At 41.9% G+C, this 16,905-nt stretch overlaps 1 long non-coding RNA gene and 1 pseudogene across 4 annotated transcripts; both read left to right on the forward strand.

Annotated features, from left to right (window-relative positions):
- Positions 1–16,905, forward strand: part of LOC120964997 (DNA (cytosine-5)-methyltransferase 1A-like) — a 77,459-nt pseudogene that overhangs the window by 43,031 nt on the left and 17,523 nt on the right.
- Positions 4,699–6,713, forward strand: LOC109741610 (uncharacterized). 4 transcript variants are annotated; one of them, XR_005758203.3, is made up of 3 exons: positions 4,700–5,206; positions 5,422–5,524; positions 5,899–6,713. It is a non-coding gene; the product is annotated as an uncharacterized lncRNA (long non-coding RNA). The 4 variants fall into 4 exon arrangements; XR_012183310.1 differs by having other exon boundaries at positions 4,700–5,006; positions 5,117–5,206; positions 5,422–6,713; XR_005758201.3 differs by having other exon boundaries at positions 4,705–5,206; positions 6,376–6,689.

Raw genomic sequence — 16,905 nt, forward strand, 5'->3', positions numbered from 1 at the left:
CACATAAGTTTAAAAAACATTGAAGTGCCCGTGTAACAGATGAGTTCTCGTCCGAAACCCTGATACTCCGAAAGAGATTGTCCAGTTTGTACACGAGGTGCGTCCAGTTTTCGCCGTGACCGTCTCTACTCTTTTGCACATGCTATGCGGGCGAAATGATGATACCATGCAAGGTTCCAACATTTTCAGAGTTCATTTTGTAGTGATTTTCAATTTCACCGTCATTTAGCTCTCTAAACAAATCGGTAAATGACTGAAAAACAGCAAATGATGTCAGAACGTGTTGGAAATTGATGACGTCGCTTTGAATGATGCATACTGAACGCAAAAATAGGCTGGAGTTCAAATAAGTTTAAAAAACATTGAAGTGCCCGTGTAACAGATGAGTTCTCGTCCGAAACCCTGATACTCCGAAAGAGATTGTCCAGTTTGTACACGAGGTGCGTCCAGTTTTCGTCGTGACCCTCTCTACTCTTTTGCACATGCTATGCGGGCGAAATGATGATACCATGCCAAGTTCCAACATTTTCAGAGTTCATTTTGTAGTGATTTTCAATTTCCCCGTCATTTAGGTCCCTAAACAAATCGGTAAATGACTGAAAAACAGCAAATGATGTCGGAACGTGTTGGAAATTGATGACGTCGCTTTGAATGATGCATACTGAACGCAAAAATAGGCTGGAGTTCAAATAAGTTTAAAATACATTGAAGTGCCCGTATAAGAGATGAGTTCTCGTCCGAAACCCTGATACTCCGAAAGAGATTGTCCAGTTTGTACACGAGGTGCGTCCAGTTTTCGCCGTGACCCTCTCTACTCTTTTGCACATGCTATGCGGGCGAAATGATGATACCATGCCAAGTTCCAACATTTTCAGAGTTCATTTTGTAGTGATTTTCAGTTTCACCGTCATTTAGCTCTCTAAACAAATCGGTAAATGACTGAAAAACAGCAAATGATGTTAGAACGTGTTGGAAATTGATGACGTCACTTTGAATGATGCATACTGAACGCAAAAATAGGCTGGAGTTCAAATAAGTTTAAAAAACATTGAAGTGCCCGTGTAACAGATGAGTTCTCGTCCGAAACCCTGATACTCCGAAAGAGATTGTCCAGTGTGTACACGAGGTGCGTCCAGTTTTCGCCGTGACCGTCTCTACTCTTTTGCACATGCTATGCGGGCGAAATGATGATACCATGCCAAGTTCCAACATTTTCAGAGTTCATTTTGTAGTGATTTTCAATTTCCCCGTCATTTAGCTCCCTAAACAAATCGGTAAATGACTGAAAAACAGCAAATGATGTCCGAACGTGTTGGAAATTGATGACGTCGCTTTGAATGATGCATACTGAACGCAAAAATAGGCTGGAGTTCACATAAGTTTAAAAAACATTGAAGTGCCCGTGTAACAGATGAGTTCTCGTCCGAAACCCTGATACTCCGAAAGAGATTGTCCAGTTTGTACACGAGGTGCGTCCAGTTTTCGCCGTGACCGTCTCTACTCTTTTGCACATGCTATGCGGGCGAAATGATGATACCATGCAAGGTTCCAACATTTTCAGAGTTCATTTTGTAGTGATTTTCAATTTCACCGTCATTTAGCTCTCTAAACAAATCGGTAAATGACTGAAAAACAGCAAATGATGTCAGAACGTGTTGGAAATTAATGACGTCGCTTTGAATGATGCATACTGAACGCAAAAATAGGCTGGAGTTCAAATAAGTTTAAAAAACATTGAAGTGCCCGTGTAACAGATGAGTTCTCGTCCGAAACCCTGATACTCCGAAATAGATTGTCCAGTTTGTACACGAGGTGCGTCCAGTTTTCGTCGTGACCCTCTCTACTCTTTTGCACATGCTATGCGGGCGAAATGATGATACCATGCAAAGTTCCAACATTTTCAGAGTTCATTTTGTAGTGATTTTCAATTTCCCCGTCATTTAGGTCCCTAAACAAATCGGTAAATGACTGAAAAACAGCAAATGATGTCGGAACGTGTTGGAAATTGATGACGTCGCTTTGAATGATGCATACTGAACGCAAAAATAGGCTGGAGTTCATATAAGTTTAAAAAACATTGAAGTGCCCCTGTAACAGATGAGTTCTCGTCCGAAACCCTGATACTCCGAAAGAGATTGTCCAGTTTGTACACGAGGTGCGTCCAGTTTTCGCCGGGACCGTCTCTACTCTTTTGCACATGCTATGGGGGCGAAATGATGATACCATGCAAGGTTCCAACATTTTCAGAGTTCATTTTGTAGTGATTTTCAATTTCGCTGTCATTTAGCTCTCTAAACAAATCGCTAAATGACTGAAAAACAGCAAATGATGTCAGAACGTGTTCGAAATTGATGACGTCGCTTTGAATGATGCATACTGAACGCAAAAATAGGCTGGAGTTCAAATAAGTTTAAAAAACATTGAAGTGCCCGTGTAACAGATGAGTTCTCGTCCGAAACCCTGATACTCCGAAAGAGATTGTCCAGTTTGTACACGAGGTGCGTCCAGTTTTCGCCGTGACCCTCTCTACTCTTTTGCACATGCTATGCTGGCAAAATGATGATACCATGCCAAGTTCCAACATTTTCAGAGTTCATTTTGTAGTGATTTTCAATTTCGCCGTCATTTAGCTCCCTAAACAAATCGGTAAATGACTGAAAAACAGCAAATGATGTCAGAACGTGTTGGAAATTGATGACGTCGCGTTGAATGATGCATACTGAACGCAAAAATAGGCTGAAGTTCAAATAAGTTTAAAAAAGATTGAAGTGCCCGTGTAACAGATGAGTTCTTGTCCGAAACCCTGATACTCCGAAAGAGATTGTCCAGTTTGTACACGAGGTGCGTCCAGTTTTCGCCGTGACCGTCTCTACTCTTTTGCACATGCTATGCGGGCGAAATGATGATACCATGCAAGGTTCCAACATTTTCAGAGTTCATTTTGTAGTGATTTTCAATTTCAATTGCTCAGGATACCCTCTTTGAGCTGCTAGGTCTATTTCTTAGTTCAAGATCCCTCTTATTAACTGGAATAAAAGAATTAGTAGATCTGTTCCGCCCAAAATGGGAATGGGCCGTCATTTAGCTCTCTAAACAAATTGGTAAATGACTGAAAAACAGCAAATGATGTCAGAACGTGTTGGAAATTGATGACGTCGCTTTGAATGATGCATACTGAACGCAAAAATAGGCTGGAGTTCAAATAAGTTTAAAAAACATTGAAGTGCCCGTGTAACAAATGAGTTCTCGTCCGAAACCCTGATACTCCGAAAGAGATTGTCCAGTTTGTACACGAGGTTCGTCCAGTTTTCGCCGTGATCCTCTCTACTCTTTTGCACATGCTATGCGGGCGAAATGATGATACCATGCCAAGTTCCAACATTTTTAGAGTTCATTTTGTAGTGATTTTCAATTTCACCGTCATTTAGCTCTCTAAACAAATCGATAAATGACTGAAAAACAGCAAATGATGTCAGAACGTGTTGGAAATTGATGACGTCGCTTTGAATGATGCATACTGAATGCAAAAATTGGCTGGAGTTCAAATGACTGAAAAACAGCAATGATGTCAGAACGTGTTGGAAATTGATGACGTCGCTTTGAATGGTGTGTACGGAACGCAAAAAAGTCTGGAGTTGTAATAAGTTTAAAAAAATGAAGTGCTCATGTAACAGATGAGTTCTCGTCAGAAACCCTGATACTTCAAAAGAGATTGTCCAGTTTGTACATGAAGTGCGTCCAGTTTTTGCCGTAACACAAGAAGTCCGGAGTTGTAATAAGTTATTAAAGATAAAAAAGAGGCACAATGCTCGTTAATTAGCTTCAAGCCTTTCGGAATAGTGCAAACTGCACTGCACATAGCTCCGTGCAGTCTACACTATTCCTCAAGGCTTAAAGCCAAGCAACATGCAGATGAGCATTGCGCCTCTCCTTCATCGTCTCTGCACTCAGGGCTTATAAACCGCTCCTAGTGCCTCTCTCTTCGCGAGGTGGGACTAAAAAACAGCTTACTAAGAAACTATAGTACCGGTTCATGGCACGAACCGGTACTAAAGGTGCCCGTGGGGCCACAACCTGACCACAGCCTGACGCAGCATCATTAGTACCGGTTCGTGACACGAACCGGTACAAAAGGTTGCTCACGAACCGGTACTAATGATCTCCGCCCGCCTAGCCATTGAAACCGGCACTAATGGACACATTAGTGCCGGCTCAAAATCAAACCGGCACTAATGTGCTTCACATTTGACCCTTTTTCTACTAGTGCAGCCTCTCTCTCCTCCCATGATTTTCCCATCCGCTTTCTCTAATGGAACACAGTAGCTGTTTTTTTCCTATCTCTCTTGCATCTCTCACGTGGCAGGGAGAGAGAGGCTGTGAGAGAGGAGCGACAAATTGTTGTTTGTTTGTTTCTTAAAAAAATGTTGTGTTTACGCGATAGGAGAGAAAAATTGTTGTGTTCCATATATGAGAGAGAGAGCAGCACGAGAGGCAGTGATGTGACCTGTGACTGTGAGGAGACAGAGAAAATTGTTTCTTCCAATTAGAGAGGGGAGCAACTACAATAGAAAACAACCTTGTGGTAGAAGAATAGAAAAATCCATCCTGGACCGTCAGATCGAAGATGGATGGCCCATATTCTAGTGGTGGATCTGTCCGCTCTTTTTTGCAGAATAGTCCCTTACTTCTGGTTTTTTTTTTTTTTGCTTCGATCTCCTCTCTTCGTTTGATTTGTCATCTCCTTCTTCCTTCCGATGCGAGCAGCGGCGGCCGAGGCTCGAAAAAAAAAATCCCCAATCCTAAAGGCAAGCCCATCTCCCTCTAGCTTGCCAATGATGACGGGGGTGTAGATCCTGTACCTAGATCGGCGACCTTGGCCACTGTAGGCACCGTTCCATCTCCGCCCCAACGAATCCAGGTCGTCTCGTTGGCGGCGGTCGCCGGTCGGGCTGCCCGGGCGGACCTCTTCTGTGCTGCGCTGCGACGTTGGGCGAGCAAATCTCCAGGTATCGTTCTCCGACGTCTAGAGGACAACCTCGACCTACCATTGTCTTACCCCATCCAGTCATTGTCCACATGTGGCTTCTCGATCTACTATTTTTCTTGCCCCATCCAGCCATTCTCCACAGGTAGCCCGCCTACCCCCATGCCTAGCTCGGACATCTGCTGATGGCAAAGAACAGACCTCGGGTCTTCAGGAATGCAGGTTTGCCATGCGCCAAAATGGTTCTTTCAATTGAGATGAAATTAGGAAAACAGTACAATCAGCCACATTGCCCTTTTTCTTGTTCAATCATATAAGTATCTTGAGCTTTGGTGCGCACCTTATTAAACATGATCCATTATATGAAGTTGTAGAAAATGTTATTACTGACCCATTCTAGTTGTTGCGATAAGAAAATCACACTTGATTATTTTCAGGACCTCTGGAGACCCCTGGCACATGTGATCGAATGTAGATGAAAAGAGCGTAAAAACTAATAGAATGGAGTACCATTTCTGGGAATAAATGATCATTCAATGGGTAAGTATCTTCTAGTTGGATCTATGGTTATTTTTTCTTATTCCCAGAAAGCTATCTATATTTTGAGTTAAGTTTTCGTCATACATGAACAAACAGGGAGAAAATATTTTCTGTTTGCTTGAACCAAAAGATGCTGATGCATGTTCTTTCTTCTATCGCCTGTAGCCGAGGACAGTACAACGATTGTACCGCAACCTCACTCCTCAAACTCGCTGACTTGTTTTGTAGCTAGCCCTGACCTCTGTAGTTTAACTAGCAGCAGAACACCTGGCCTGTGTAGCAGCCATTCAAATATTCTGCTATCACTTGTTGCGTGCCTGCCCCAACAACATAACAGAAGCAAGTATATATCCTCTTTGTTAACATGTATACAGGTCAGATCGTTTGATGTATTGCTGTTGTTGTACAAAAGAAATATGTTGCCGATCCATTGCGAGAAGATTAACAGGTGAGTGAGCAGAGGGACAAGAAGGTGCCGTCGTGGTCGGGCATCGTTTTGTTTTAGTGAAACAATTTTGTTAGCTCTTTGCTCTTTCCTCATTTGGTTGTAATAACACTGATTGTAAAATAAAGGCAAAATTTTTACATTTTTGTATGCAAAAAATAAGCTCTCCCCTGTATGGCAGAATTTATACCTGACCAAATTGTTATTGCAAGTTTAGTGATGATATTAAGTGAAGTGTACAAATGACTATGCAGCGTACAGTTCTCTTCCTGCTAGTCAAATGATATTATTAATGCATACTCATTAGATTAGCTCAGGAGCAAATATTTTTAAGTACGGATGTGATATACATACATGGTCTCTTGTGCTCAAACTGATTCCTATATGTTTGGTGTCATCTTTCCAGCACATAAACCTTGATGAGCAAGAAGCACGAGCACTGGAGGCAAGGGCTACAACTTTTCTGTTCTCTGCATTCAAGATAGCACAACACTAGAAATGTCCATGCCATGTTATGTATTGCATGTCTCTTGTGTATCTTCTGCTGCTCCAGATTGATAATGTACTCGACATTAGTGAGTGAGATGGTCCAGACTCTAGAGTGACATGTACTCAAATATTTGTGCCTGAGATGGTTTCACATGTACTCAGATCTTTATGCCTGGGATGGTCTAACTAGACGTGTGCTCAACTATTTATGTGTGGGATGGTCCAGTTTCACATCTACTCAGATCTTCATGCCTAGGATGGTCTAACTTGACGTGTGCTCAACTATTTGTCTGGGATGGTTCAGTTTGACATACACTTGAATGAGATGGCATAAATTTAATGTGTTTACAAATATTGTGATGGATATTGGCAAAAAAATTAGGGGCCAATATGTTCAATTTTTGCTTGTAGAAGCCACTATTTGTACTCAAGTATACATGCAACAGATATGTGCAAAGATGGGGCCTCAACGTTGAGAGGATTTGAAAATTAGTCTTATTTACCGAGGACAAAACGATTAAATATGAGAAAGTTGAGGTGATTACTGTAAAAAATGTGTTTTATATCTACATATTAGCAGGGGGTTTTCCATAAAATGTCCATGAAGTGGACTGGGATGTCTCCACTAGAATATGGGCCATCCATCTTCAATCTGACAGTCCAGGATGGATTTTTCTATTCTTCTACCACAAGGCTGTTTTCTATTGTAGTTGCTCCCATTAGAGAGGGCGCCTGTGAGAATTGAGTGGGAAACCCACATGCGTGAAGAAACATGAGGCAGACAGCGCATGGTCCATGTCAGAAGGCTACAGTGGCAGAATCAGCAAAAAGTGACAGGATCTATAGGTGCAGAAAGAATACTGAAGTCAAAAACCTCATTTGAACGGTACGCATGCTAAAAATCTTCTGCCACAAGTCAGATGCAGTGCATGTGATCCTCTCAGCTGCACATATCACGAAGCAAATGGACGGTGTTGATAGCAGGTACCGGGTAGCTCGTCCTAGCAAAGAACTTACTGTGAAGTCCTTGAGGTCTTTATTAATTGAATTAATTTTAAAGTGTCTGCACCACACTTGAAATTGGCCAGGTTTTTTTCGTATTAACATATAGAAGACGTCGTAACTTTTACTCTTCTACATTTTCTGAGCATCAAGGTGCATACATTATTTATATATGTATGCAATATTTTTTAAGGAATGTATTGATCCTTCCCCCTTCGACAATTCTCTTTGAAACATTGCTTTCCAATATTTCCTTGCAATTGCATGTAGAGGTGGTCTAACCCCCATCCTATTATATGTTAGAAGACACTGTAGTGGTGCATGACATTTGTAAGTTTTCTTACTTTCTAAAGATAAATATTTAACTCTATATGTTTTTGCAGGAAACCTCTCTATATATTACTATACTTTGAATATAATTAACATCATTCTCTAAAGAAGCATATCTGATGCTATTACATCTGGTAGCCGAGACATAATCATGATGGCTAGCTTTCATGGCCTTTTATTCACAAGAAGGAATAAAGTCCTTCATCCCGGTAATCTCCGCCATGGGAATACTTATATTAGTTAAAGGGAAATTTTCATAATGGCAATACATACACTAATTAATGGTATTCTTATCCGATGGATGATTTTTGTGTAATCCTTTGATGCATGTGCCTTTTCAGGCTAGAGTAACCACACATTACATCTTCCCTTTGACTACACTTCAATCTGAATTTAGGGATGATGTGAACGACTACTTTTTCAGTTATTTAAGACTCCACTTCTCCTGTAATCAACAAACGAATTAGTTGCTTTTGGGGTCCTTAGTGTGTGGAATTGATTTGGATGTTTAAATGTGTATCTACCGAATATGAAGTATAAATTTGTGATTATCATCATGGTATATCTAAGTCATAAATCTACTGATTGGGTGTGTACATATTTACTTGACAGTATATAGACCATTGTCAATCTGCAAAACTCGCTTCTATTTATTATGCACAATAGTTAAAAGGGCCCTTGATAGATGATATTTGAAAAATACATTACTATATTGTTGCCTACAGGTCTGAATTCCAACTGTTCGAAATATTTAGAATACTTTAGGGAAAACGGATTATTCAGTTAGATAACAATTTTGTTTTATACTGAAGAAATCGTTATATGTAGCCAATCTTTTGTACAACATAGTACTCTAGATAGCAATCTTTATTTTTGCATAGGCTGCGACATTATTACAACCTAACAGACATATCTACCATGATATATTATAAACTATTAAACATATGGTCTAAAGAAATACGAGAAAAATTTATGCTATGTGAAATATTAAGGAAATATTTAATGTTAGACAAGATTACATAATCAGAAATATATATACATTGCCATTAAATTTACTTATTGAAACCACTGTTTGTGCTGAAGCTTCAGAAAAACGTAGCAAAAAACTTCTATGCCTATGGGTGATGACATATATTCTAAATTATTCATATAGTACCCGTGAAGCCTTTAGAATGTCCATGCATATGTGTATAACACAATTATGTCTAGCGGCCAGTTTGGTCCAAACTATTGATGGAGCTGAAAATGTTTTTTTGTCTTGCAGATTCTACTTGAGTATAGACTTATGTAGATTTGTAGGTAACTGATTTATCAATATGTATGTATCATTCTTATATAATAGAAAGATATCTATAGGTTAATGGAAATTATAAATGAAGATCATTTGTGTTTATGTATAAGATATAAATAAATCATGTTTGATTTTCAGAAGAGTATTGATTAAACTCATTTGGGGTATAGTTTCCTATCTGCAAATGGACATGTTTTCAAATGTGTTGTAATCATTCTTCTATTATTCCCATACTAGATCTGGATAACTAGAGTACTGGAATTTTGATTTCTCTTCACTTCGTATAGCACATAGTATGTCAATGTTGTCACTACGTATAACACATAGTATGTCAATGTTGTCACATAATTATTTTTTCTAAATGAATGTTGTTTTTGTTGGTTATATTGTCCAACTAAAACAATATATCAGACCAAGCTTCTGTTTGGTATATAATTTTGACTTAATAACTAAAAAATCCCATATTTTCAATCCCCACAGAACACTATACTAATGTGCAAAAGTAAATGTTCCTTGATGTAATGATTTCTTGATGTTCAATTACATACCAATAACACATACGTAAAAAAAATCTAGCGGCGCAACTGTGCGGTTAACACTGCTAGTTCAAGCCAAGGTGACGATGGACGCGCTGGGAACTGAAACTGAAGATTTCTCTTTGACTCTTTATTGACCGCTGGATCTAGGTTGGAGGGCAGATAAGTCCCCAGAGTCATTTCATTTCAACCCGAGCCATTCTCAGATCTTTCTCTCTCAAAAAAAGAAAAAAGGACATTGCCAGATCTCAGTTACTGGTAGCCTGTTTTATTTCCCCCCGACGCAGCCTCCTCTCGCTCGTCCGGTCGTCCCCTTTCTTTCTAGAGCGCCGTCGCCCCACCGCCGCACCGTCCGACGCGGCGTCGGTGCCCCCAGGACTCCCTCCCATCGCCGCAGTCTCCGGCCCTTCCTCCGACGTCCGACGACCCGGCGTCACTGCCTCCTCTGGTCACCGCATCCGGACTCCCGACCCGCCCTCGCTCCCTCCGTTGCTCGCCGCCGGATCCACGCCTGGTAACATGGAATTTCTTATTTGGTTGGTAAGGACGCTGCCTGTTGCTGCCCAAGAAGCCTGACGTTGAGAGCAGTTCGTCAATAAACAGGTACTACCCCGAAACCCGGCGAGACCAAGACAGAGCGCACTGACGGACGACCCCTGTTGCTACCGCCTCTCACCCTCGGTCCTCGACCCTCGCCGCGCGCGACCGACTCCCACAGCGTTAGCATGGTGACCGCCGAGGCCGCGATGGCGGTCCCGAGGGCTGTGCGCCCCTTCTTCCGTGGTGCCCATGACGGCCTCGCGTTCGCCGCAAATGCCGCGTTCCTCGCCGACGGATACTCCTTCTGCGCCGTCGGTCCTTCCGCGCTCAACGCCCCACTGCCCGCAGGTGCGTTCCGCCTTAGGCCCTTAGCCCTAGGGAGTATGTGTTTTCTAGTGTGAGCGTAAAGTAGCCTGCTAGTTAGGATTAGACGGACCCCATGTTTAGGACTCCTGTTGCATATCTGATGATGATTCTCGGGTTGAGTTCCCGAGTGGATAGATGTAGATCAATGGTTGGCGCAAGGTCAGTACGAGTTTCTTCTATTTGAGGCGTGGTTGATTTGGGAGATGTGTTCCTGAGTCAAACAGTTTAAAGGCTTAATTGTCAATTTAATTAAGTGAATCAGTCCCTTCCCTAGATTTATCATCTATGATTTGATCTGGACTTAATAATTTATAGTGAAAAAATTCCTATTTCGGACTTCGTAATTTAAATTTGCCTGTGTGACTGAACTTAATAATGCACTGTATGTTACTATGCTAAATTTCGTTATCTGTATTGAACCTCTGAATTCAGACTTGGATCACTGGATTATTATTCAATTCTTTGTATGCTACGGAGCTACATAAGTATTACTTGATCATTGCAGTGTCATATGTGTTCTATGTATAATAACATCAATCTCTATTACTATAATAAATACACCAGTTTTGAATTTCGAGTTACCACCCCACCTTCTGTTTTTCCGCCTAAAGATATAGCGTGTCAATCATAGTTTTAAGTAGCGCGTTATCTCGGTGCTATTGTGTTTGCAGGGGCCTCGCGCTAAAGCTATGATCTTAATATCCACCATTGAATTTACAACCTCTGTTTATCTCTACCCTACATAAATCACATAGCCGCCGAATCGGACGGCCAAAGTCAGCTGGATTCACTCGGCTTTCCTGGTAGCATCTAGTTGTGTTTGCATAGATATGCATTTTCACATATGAACTTCTGATTAGAATGTTTCTCTAATGGTCTAATTTATGGTTCTGTTGCGCAGGACTCTTGGTTTCTGTGGCGGTGAATTTTTTATCTGTCCTTGGTAGAGATTTGTAGGATGAACCGGCCAGGTAAGTTTTTTTGCCCCCACCCCTCCCCATCATTTTCTATGTTCACCCGTCTAGCTCCGCCATTGGAACTAGGTCCATGTATGAAAATACGTTAACAATTGTTGTTTTGCAGTGTAACCGCTAAACTCTTGAATCTGCAATTTGATTGCTACATTTATCTTTACTTCTAATTAATATATCTACTTTATTCTAAACTGTACAGGGGAATTATGCCAAAAACTCTCCACATTCTGCTGGTACTCCAAGTATGTACGTTTAACTTGCATTTTTTGTTCCTAAATTTTAGATATAAATAACTTATTCATGGAAATGCTTTAGTTTATGCAACATTGCATTTTCCATGTTATCAAATTACACGGTCATAATATTATTATTTTTATAAGTTTGATGTGCAGTGTCATACTTTTTTGCGGAAAAACTTCCGATCTATTCATCTTCAATTATGGTAGTACAACGAACACTATAAATAATAGAAATTACATCCAGATCCGTAGACCACCTAGAGACGACTACAAGCACTGAAGCGAGCCGAAGGCGCGCCGCTGTCATCGTCCCTCCCTCGTCGGAGCCGAGCAGAACTTTTTGTAGTAGGCAGTCGGGAAGTCTTCGTGCTATGGCCCCATAGGACCATCGCAATAGAACATCAACCGCCACCGATGAAGAGTATCGTTGATGAGAATAACCCAACCTGGAGACATAAGAAACATAGACAAACAAAGACTAGATCCGAGCAAATCCACCAAATAGAGATCTGCCGGAGACACACCTCCACACGCCCACCGGTGATGCTAAAAGTACCACCGGAACGGGGCCTAGGCGGGGAGAACCTTATTCCATCTTCAGGGAGCCGCCGCCATCTCGCCTTCCTAAGCAGGACACAAACCCTAACAAAACTAAAAGAAATATGAAAAACGGATCCCTCCCACCGGCAAGGGTCGGGATCCACTCCACTCCCATGGCCCTAAGGCCACCGGAGACAAGGCGGACCAACTGCAGCACCGGCGGGAGGCAAAGGAACCCTAGCTCTTTTGTTTGGTGTAGTATACGAGGCTATTGATTGTGACATCATTGTTATTTATTGATAAGTTTGCCATCTCATGCATTTAACTAATCATTCAGCAATATATTTTACAAGGCCATTATGTGCAGTAAGCGAGCATAATTAGATTGGGTGGATCAAAGAATGAGTAGTTAAACGTCAACCATGTTGATAGTTTTATGTATGGGATTCATTTGATGCATACATACTTGCATTACATTCACTTCTTTCAATCTGTCCAACAATTGTTTTTGCAAAAAATATGTCCAACATTTTTTATCGAAAAGTGTGTCCAACATTTTTCTGGCTTTCAGGAACAAAGAGGCACCAAGCAAATCCTCATAAGAGGGATGATGAGATGCATGGACAGATAATCCTTCAACAGTTCGCAAATTATCTAGATGAGTATATTCGACGGTGCGCCTTCGTCACAGGCCTTGTCAAGAAGATGGAAGAAAGAGGTCACACGAAGCTAGCAATGAAGAAGAAATCTCAAGTGGCGAGAGGAGGGAATCTGAACCCAAGTGCAAAAATGACCCCAATATTAAAACAAAATCTTATGCGTGCGACAACCACAAAGTTGGTCAGCAGGATATGGCGTGATTACTATGCAACCCATTTCCCAGAGGATTCAAAGGAGGGGGTGATGAAGGAAATATGCCCTAGAGGCAATAATAAAGTTGTTATTTATATTTCCTTATAGCATGATAAATGTTTATTATTCATGCTAGAATTGTATTAACCAGAAACTCAGAAAATAGAGTGTCCCTAGTATGCCTCTACTTGACTAGCTCGTTCATCAAAGATGCTTAAGTTTCCTGACCATAGACATGTGTTGTCATTTGATGAACGGGATCACATCATTAGGAGAATGATGTGATGGACAAGACCCATCCGTTAGCTTAGCATGTTGATCGTTCAGTTTTATTGTTATTGCTTTCTTCATGACTTATACATGCTCCTCTGACTATGAGATTATGCAGCTCCCGAATACCGGAGGAACACCTTGTGTGCTATCAAACGTCACAATGTAACTGGGTGATTATATAGATGCTCTACAGGTGTCTCCGATGGTGTTTGTTGAGTTGACATAGATCGAGATTAGGATTGGTCACTCCGTGTATCGGAGAGGTATCTCTGGGACCTCTCGGTAATACACATCACTATGAGCCTAATGAGTTAGTTACGGGATGATGCATTACCGAATGAGTAAAGAGACTTGCCGGTAACGAGATTGAACTAGGTATGATGATACCGACGATCGAATCTCGGGCAAGTAACATACCGATGACAAAGGGAACAACGTATGTTGTTATGCAGTTTGACCGATAAAGATCTTCGTAGAATAGGTAGGAGCCAATATGAGCATCCAGATTCCACTATTGGTTATTGACCGGAGATGTGTCTCGTTCATGCGTACATAGTTCTCGAACCCGTAGGGTCCGCACGCTTAACGTTCGATGATGATTTGTATTATGAGTTATGTGATTTGATGACCGAAGTTTGTTCGGAGTCCCGGATGAGATCACAGACATGACAAGGAGTCTCGAAATGGTCGAGAGGTAAAGATTCATATATTGGAAGGCTATATTCGGACATCGGAAAGGTTTCGAGTGATTCGGGTATTTTTCGGAGTACCGGGGAGTTACGGGAATTCACCGGGAGAAGTAATGGGCCTTATTGGGCAATACGGGAAAAGAGGAGGCAGGCCAAGGGGAGGTGGTGCGCCCCCCCTATGGGTCCGAATTGGAGTACAGGAAGGGAGCGGCGCCCCCCTTGCCTTTTCCTGTTCCCTCTCTCTTTCCCTCTTTCCTTCTCTCCTACTCCGAAACGGAAAGGGATTCCTACTAGGACTTGGAAGTCCTAGTAGGACTCCCTGCACTTGGCGAGCCCCTAGGAGGGCCTGCCTCTCTCCCTCCCTCCTTTATATACGTGGGCAGGGGGCACCCCAAAGGCACTCCAAGATTTGTCTTAGCCGTGTGCGGTGCCCCCTCCACAGTTACACACCTCGATCATATCGTCGTAGTGCTTAGGCGAAGCCCTGCGCCGTTAACTTCATCATCACCGTCACCACGCCATCGTGCTGACGGAACTCTCCCTCGTCCTCAACTGGATCACGAGCTCGAGGGACGTCATCGAGCTGAACGTGTGCTGAACGCGGAGGTGTCATACGTTCGGTGCTTGGATCTCGAAGACGTTCGACTACATCAACCGCGTTACTAAACGCTTCCGCTTTCGGTCTACGAGGGTATGTAGACACACTCTCCCCTATCGTTGCTATGCATCTCCTAGATAGATCTTGCGTGATCGTAGGAAATTTTTGAAATATTGCGTTCCCCAACAGTGGCATCCGAGCTAGGTCTATGCGTAGATGTTATATGCACGAGTAGAACACGAAGAGTTGTGGGCGATAATAGTCATACTGCTTACCAGCAACGTCTTACTTTGATTCGGCGGTATTATTGGATGAAGCGGCCCAGACCGACATCACATGACCGCGTTCATGAGACTGGTTCTACCGACGTGCTTTGCACACAGGTGGCTGGCGGGTGTCTGTTTCTCCAACTTTAGTTGAATCGAGTTTGACTACGCCCGGTCCTTGTTGAAGGTTAAAACATCACACTTGACGAAAAATCATTGTGGTTTTGATGCGTAGGTAAGAACAGTTCTTGCTAGAAGCCCGTAGCAGCCACGTAAAACTTACAACAACACAGTAGAGGACGTCTAACTTGTTTTTGCAGGGCATGTTGTGATGTCATATGGTCAAGAGATGATGTGATATAATTTGTTGTATGAGATGATCATGTTTTGTAAAAGTTGTCAGCAACTGGCAGGAGCCTTATGGTTGTCTCTTTATTGCATAAGATGCAAGCGCCATACAATTGCTTTACTTTATCGCTATGTGATAGCAATAGTTGCAAAAGCAATAGTTGGCAAGACGACCATGTGACGACACGATGATAGAGATCAAGATGATGGAGATCATGGTGTCAGGCTGGTGACGATGGAGATCATGACGGTACTTTGGAGATGGAGATCAAAGGCACAAGATGATAATGGCCATATCATGTCACATATTTTGATTGCATGTGATGTTTATCTTTTATGCATCTTATTGCTTAGTACGGCGGTAGCATTATAAGATGATCCCTCACTAAATTTCAAGGTATAAGTGTTCTCCCAGAGTATGCACCGTTTCTACAGTTCGTCGTGCCGAGACACCACGTGATGATCGGGTGTGATAAGCTCTACGTTCACATACAACGGGTGTAAGCCAGTTTTGCACGTGTAGAATACTCGGGGTAAACTTGACGAGCCTAGCATATGCAGATATGGCCTCGGGACACTGAGACCGAAAGGTCGAACGTGAATTATATAGTAGATATGATCAACATAGAGATGTTCACCATTGAAAACTACTCCATCTCACGTGACGATCGGACATGGTTTAGTTGATATGGATCACGTGATCATTTAGATGACTAGAGGGATGTCTATCTAAGTGGGAGTTCTTAAGTAATATGATTAAATTGAACTTTAATTTATCATGAACTTAGGCCTGATAGTATTAGCATATCTATGTTGTAGATCAATACCTCGCTTATAGCTTCCCTGTTTTATTTTTAATATGTTCCTAGAGAAAACTAAGTTGAAATATGATAGTAGCAATTATGCGGACTAGGTCTGTGATCTGAGGAGTATCCTCATTGCTGCAGAGAAGAATTATGTCCTTGATGCACTGCTAGGTGATTGACCTATTGCAGGAGCAGATACAGACGTTATGAACATTTGGCAAGCTTGGTATGATGACTACTTGATAGTTTAGTGCGCCATGCATTACGGCTTACAACCGGGACTTCAAAAATGTTTTGAACGCCAAGGAGCATATAAGATGTTCCAAGAGCTGAAATTGGTATTTCAGACTCATGCCCGAGTCGAGAGGTATGAGACCTCTGACAAGTATTTTGCCTACAAGATGGAGGAGAATAACTCAACCAGTGAGCATGTGCTCAGAATGTCTGAGTACTACAATCGCTCGAATCAAGTGGGAGTTAATCTTCCAGATAAGATAGTGATTGAAAGAGTTCTCCAGTCACTATCACCAAGTTACTGGAACTTTACTAGTGTTCATAGTAGCCCCTGGGTATTTGATACTGGTTCAGTTGCTATGATTAGTAACTTTAAACAGGAGTTACAAAATGAACAGAGACTAGTTGAGGGCGAGGTGACGATGTGTGTTGGAAGTGATTCCAAGGACATAATATTTTTTTTATAAGTTTGATGTGCGGTCTAGTATATGAAACTATGGATTGGGACACCATTGTTATTTATTGGTACATTTGTGACTCATGCATTTGAATCATTCAACAAT

The sequence above is a fragment of the Aegilops tauschii genome, chromosome 5 (assembly GCF_002575655.3).
Source record: "Aegilops tauschii subsp. strangulata cultivar AL8/78 chromosome 5, Aet v6.0, whole genome shotgun sequence".
NCBI lineage: Eukaryota > Viridiplantae > Streptophyta > Magnoliopsida > Poales > Poaceae > Aegilops > Aegilops tauschii.